The following is a 6,561-nucleotide window of genomic DNA, read 5'->3' on the forward strand; positions in this document are numbered from 1 at the left end:
TCATTTTGTTTGCTTTTGAGAATATTATAGACCACTGTCAAACGTTGATACGGCAGTGCATTTTTTTTTTTCAGAATACTGAAAAAAAAAGTATTTTGAATGCCCAATGAACCTCTGGCTCATTTTCTACAAGCTTCTGAAAAGATCCTCTATCAAACATTTGTGACACAGTTATGACTGAGTTATTACTTCATATATCTATTTCTACGATCTTACCATTCATGAATGGGATTTTGTCTTGCCTTCAATCTTCTGCGACTGTTTACACTGTTTATCATGCTTATGTTTTTATTTCTAAACAAACAATGCCTTCTAAATTAAGATATAAATGCAAGATATTACCCAGTTCCACTTTTTGAATAATCGAAAACGCTTTTGTGAACATTTACACTTGTTTGTCTAGCACTGAAAATAACGTATTTTGATTGTAAGCATTATGTGAAGAGTTGTTCATGAAAATCTGCAATGATTTTCGTAAAGGCATCCGTGTTAGAAAACAGAGAACCAGATATTTCTCTGTTACTCATTTGATTTTGTACTATACCGAAAATGCCGAAGTTGGAGCTGTTTCCCTTCAATTACCCAACACTAAAGCTTGCAGCTCCAGTTGCTCATATTTGTAAGGACATGTTTCACAAAATCTTCGTTTGTTTTAACTGTATATTTTCACCTGGGGCTGCACTAAATCTCAGTGATTGTGATTTAGATTGCGTCTTCGACGTTAAGAATAATTTTCACGTTCATGCAATTTTAGTTGGTACATGTATAATGTGTTGGTGTTCTCAGACCCCGTAGGTCTGAGCTCTTAGCAGCTGTATAGATATATGATTGTGATATTTTTAGGAACTTTTATAAATGAAACGAAACATATGCGAATGTGTGTTCTCACATTATTTTGTTTTGTTTGTTTGTGGTTTTTTTTTGTTGTTGAAAGAATCATGAACCTAGTGTTGTCCATGATCATGGACAAGTTGCTGTTCTTTCTCGGTTTAATTCTTTAATTCACCGCGTTTGCTTCAAAGTTTAAAGGCCTATTTGTTTCTGAGAGAGAGAGAGAGAGAGAGAGAGAGAGAGAGAGCATGGTTCTGTACAAGAGAGTGGCTTGGGACTAAGCACAATTATGTATTCCTGTGTTTGTTTGTTTGTTCATTTCCATCTAAGAAGATGGCTGGATAGCCCATATTCAGCTACGTTAATTTGGTCTTCCATGGGGTCCAGTTGGATGTGAGGTGGGACCACTTCACCGGGTTAAACACCCTGCTCTTTGCGATGGATGAATGATGCGGGATCTTTTACGTGCATGAGTTGTGACTCTCTCATACACGGGACCTCCAATTTATGTCCTATCCGAGGGAAAGAGTGTTTTCCCTCTTCTTAGAGGGGACGGTATGCTTACACACAACATTGCTCAGTCCAGACTCAGGTTCGAACCCGAGCCGCGTGATCGTGAGGCAGACGCGCTACCGACTGAGCCGACTGAGCCAACTCACCGACTGAGCCAACTCACTGTGTGTGTGTGTGTGTGTGTGTGTGTGTGTGTGTTTGTATGCACTGTCTCTATTTCAACCCATGCACAAAAATTCAGCAACAGGTTCAAATTCAACCACGAAGTTAAGATCCATAAGAGTCGGAGACTTGAATGGCCGAAAAGAAAAACAAAAAATTTCTTTCTGCGAATGAACGTGATCTTTAGGATGCGAACACTGGAAGATATCTCAGTTTGTTGTTGTTGTTGTTGTTTTTTTATGCAATGGTATCAAAAGCGATTTTGTGAGAAATACTCTAAGTACATATTTATCATCATGAAGAAGAGTAATGTGGTGTGAGGAGAGAATAACACTGGAGCATTGCGGCAGCCTAAATTTGTTTTTAAACTATTAGGTATGTACAGTTTTACAAGCCTAATATAAAGGCGTTGTTACATTCCATTTTTCATCATTTAATGTCAGGTCTATTGTGTGATTCATTGTTTTGATTTACATGTTACGTAATATGCTTTTTATCTTTGTCGAATGATGAGAATAAAAATTCAAAATTCAAATGAAATGAAATGATTCCAGCAAATATATGCTTTTTTGTTTTATTTCTTTATTTTATCGAGTTTTTGTGCACGCCAGTACAACGAACAATGAAACGATCCGTTTTACAAATGAAGCATCTCCCTTATATCTTACCAGATGTTTAAAAAGCGAAACCACTGTATTACCTTGTGATATATTGACTTGTTTTGAAATGTTTCATGAATGAACAAAGAAATACAATAAGACTGATATTACTCTCATATCTCTGGGTGTGTAACTCGTTTATGCTAGTGTATTCACACACGGAAAGAGAACTTTAATGGGTAAATATATATATATATATATATATATATATATATATGTTCATTTCAAGGATAAGATTTATTTTGAGAGAACACTTCAGTCAGAAAGCATTGTATGTGGGTATATGTTATTGAGTTTGAGTGTTGCTACTATGCTAATTCTGATTTACCAGTGATGAATGAATATGTATCTGGTGGTGGTTTGTTGCACATGATGAGATATACATTCTGAGTGTGTAATTTGTATATAATTTGTACATGATTTTTTTAGGATGTCTAGTTTGTAGTTAATGTATATAGAGACCTAGAAGCAAGTTTTGGATGTGAATGTACATTGCTCCCTGCAATACAGGTGTACACACATGGTTTATACCATAGGGCACTGGCTTGAGAACAGGTCCTTTGTTTCATGCCTAGATGCAGCATTTAGAGTACCAGTACATTTATCACTCTGCCCATGGATGGGGTCTAGGCTTTTGTTCTGTGTGAGAGGCTGAATAGATGCAGTCACTGACTAGGTCAGTGGATGGAACTCCAAACTTGTGTAGCTAGTCTGAGTTATTCAGACCTACTACAAGTGAGGAAATATTTAACTGCTATGTATGTATATAATTTGTATGCCATTTGTGTCTTTATCTGTAAGGATCTTCAGGCACATTATATAGATATGTTATTGATGTTAATTCACAGATAGGATTTAAGATTAGGTTTTGTTAGTAGGGATACATTGATAGAAAGAAAGACTAGAGTGTATATATAGCTGTGTGGTCTGCGTTATAGACTATCAAGGGGACAGGAAGTGTTGTATGTTAGTACAGTATCCAGCGAGATGTTGTCCCTCCAGCTCGCAGAGAAGAGCAAACTTACAGGTAGGAGGATAAGGGAAGTTTAATGTATGCACAGAAGCAAGAGCCAGTGTGCTCTTGGTTAAGAAAAGAGTTTATAGACTTCCTCCCTCAGTTTATGCTCGCTGGCTCTGTACTAGTGAGTGAGTTGTTGTAGTAATTTATCTGAATAAATAGTAGCAAGATGAGAAGTTGTTTATTTCAAATATTCCCTTTATGGGAAAACTTTGGATGAATTAGGAGAATCATTTGTTAATGGTTGTGAAATAAATATAGTTGTTTGAATCATAGTTTAGTTTTATACTTTAGTATGAAGACTCATACTAAAGGGGTAATATTGGGAATTATTAAATGAGGAGACTGTTTGATTAGGCAAACTCTACAATTAATATTTAGAATTATCTCACTCATGTAAAGAAAAGGCCAGATGTGTTCATACACTTCAAATTGATAAGAATTGATATTGTTCGGAAGAAAGATTTGAACAGATGTGAGACTTGTATTGTAATGAGAATTCAGCACAGGCGGGAATCACTAGTTATTTGTATAAAGAAGATATTAGAATATATTATGAATATATCATTGATGAAAAGAGAAGGAGAATGAAATCAGATAATAGTTTGTGAGAATTACAGTCACTGACATTCAGATATTATACTCATTAGTGATTACGAGTGTCAGTAAGCTCATGTACTACGTGGAAACGCTGTTTATGACAGATTTGGATACGGTTACTTCGAGCTCGTGTGAATTTATTAATGTGTTAAACTGAGGACTGATTATTATTGTTTTGTTACACATCGATTGCTCTGAAGTGTTTATCAATACTTAATTGTCTGATTGTGACTTTTTACGAGAGCAATAAATGTGCCATTCCATGCATATATGCTGCTACCACAACCAACGACTTGTTTCTCCTCATTCTTTCATCATTCTAGCCCCTATACCCTTTTAGGGGTATTACAGCAAGAATATATATATATATATATATATATATATATATATATATATATGTGTGTGTTATGTGTGTGTGTGCGTGTGTGTGTGTGTGTGTGTAGAATCAAAGCAAGAGAGCTAATTCAGTTAAATTGTTTAATTTTACTTCTGATTTTTTTATTGCTTTAGAATCAGCGTGCAAATCACATTATCGAAACATTTATGAAATTGCTCCACATGAAAGATTGTAATATCCAATGTGTCAATGACATTGTAAAGGCTGATATTTTCACTTCTTGTGTAATCTTATACTATTCATTAATGAAATATTGTCTTGCCTCGAGCAGTTGGTTTTGTACTGTTTAAAGGGACTGTACAGTACTGGTTGAGCTGGGGATTCATGTTTTGAACATTCCTAAGTGAGATGATGAAAAGCATCTTATAAAATATGAAAGAGCATGTAATTTTAAGAAGGGTTTAACATTTATTTGATGAAAATTGGTTTTCAAGTGGCTGAGATATCCAAAAAAGTGCTAATAATAAAAGGCGACATGCCCCAACTATATTAGTATCTCTTTGTTTCACCTTGTTTTTGGATATCTCAGCCAGATTTCAAAACCGATTTTCATCGAATAAACTTTTGTTACCCCTTAGAATTGCATGCTCTTTGACATCTCATAGAGTGGTTTCTGAATATCTCACAAACTTTAAAAGCTAAATCTTCACCTCGACCAGAACTGTACACACCCTTTAAACTTTGAAATTGAATCTATTCTCAAACGCCATTTTCCTCATGAATTAGGGAGTCTTGTAGAAAATCTTGTGATGTAAGTCAGATGGCATTTGGTGAGCAATTTGAAATCTTCTTCTTATAAATAACTTTATGGATTTAAATGTCTTGAAATCATACAGTCGTGCTTTCAGTAATTGATGTTACATTTCTAGAAAGAGCATATTTTGATTGAGAGGTTTTATACGGGGAGTCATTGTCTCAAATACCTCATATACTGTTTGAGTATTTTCATTGCTTGGAATACGCTACCAGATCCTTCCAATGTCCCTCAGTTTGTATTGCACTATGCTGTAATTTGATTGCTTTTCACTTCAGAATCCTCCCATACCACGCATTTCTACCTTAAGTGTTTATTATGCCTATACAGGTTATACTCACAGTATACGAACATCCATGTTTGATCATATTACATTGACTACAGAAAATAATAATCCTTAGCTCGATCGTTCAATACAAAAAGCATCTCCCTAATTTCACTCTTGATAAGTATAGAGCGTTCTACCTCGATACTCATGCATTAAATATTACTTCCATTAAAAATTCACTGTCAGCACGAGTGCGATTATATTTGAACCCGATATGAATGTGCATGAGGAATTGTTTTCCAAAATATATAATTATGCATTTCGCTTACTGATTTGCGATACTATCACGGGAATCGGTTTTATTTTGTTAAACCTTGTATTCGTCCGAAACTGTTTAAATACGCAGGTACAGTAACTCATTTATGTTTCCTATGTCAGAGCTGCTTCCGATGTGTCGTTTTTAGTGAAGCGTCAACTTTCAGCGCTTTTACTGTTTAGATGTGACTATCTATTTCTTCACGTGTAAAATATTTAATTGTTTTAGAAACAAAATATTTGTGAACTGACTGAGTGACTTCTTTCGTGACGAGACGGTGTTGGGAGGAGAAATGATATTGATGCAGAAGTAATTGTGTTAACTTTATGATTTGTTGTGTTGCACAGTACTCTGCGATACATGTCAGCTGAGATTACTCGCTATGTTTATAATATTGGAACAATGGGTATTTAGTTCTTATACTTATTAACGTTGTCGGTTTAGGCAAATTTAAAGGAGAATGTAGGCCAAATCTATATAAGTATTGAGTGGATGTAGAAATCAGTAAATTACATTCGCGAAGTGATAACCTGTAACTGTTCACCTGTGCCTCGGTGAGAAAATACTTTGCCATGCTTAACTATTCAGTGATTCAGGTGATCTAACTTTGTGTATTAAGCGAAAGCAGACAGACCTCTCCTCTCTCCTTTCTCCTATCCTATCTCTATGCAAGTCATCCCTCCCCTTACTTTCCTATATGTTATGTATTATGTACGAGGGCTGCATGCAAATCAAGCAATGCTTAAGCTGTAGCCCTTCTGCGTTTCTCATTGCATCACTGATTATGTTATATGTGTATGTATCTGCATGAGCAATGATGGAGCAATGCAGGAACCAATAAATTCAAATCAAATCAAATCAAATCAAATCAAATAAGAAGAGGTTTGAATCTTCAGAATTTTGCTACCGCCGTACAATTGCTACATACTATAAGGAGACTGTACAGTGATTTGTGATGTCGGTAAGGATGACTGCAAAAAGATTATAATTATGGTAAAGAATTGAATATATTGTTAATTTCTAGCATGAAAAAAATAGCGGTT

The sequence above is a fragment of the Diadema antillarum genome, unplaced genomic scaffold, assembly GCF_040938485.1.
Source record: "Diadema antillarum isolate AM-2024a unplaced genomic scaffold, OU_Dant_1.0 seq00000166_RagTag, whole genome shotgun sequence".
NCBI lineage: Eukaryota > Metazoa > Echinodermata > Echinoidea > Diadematoida > Diadematidae > Diadema > Diadema antillarum.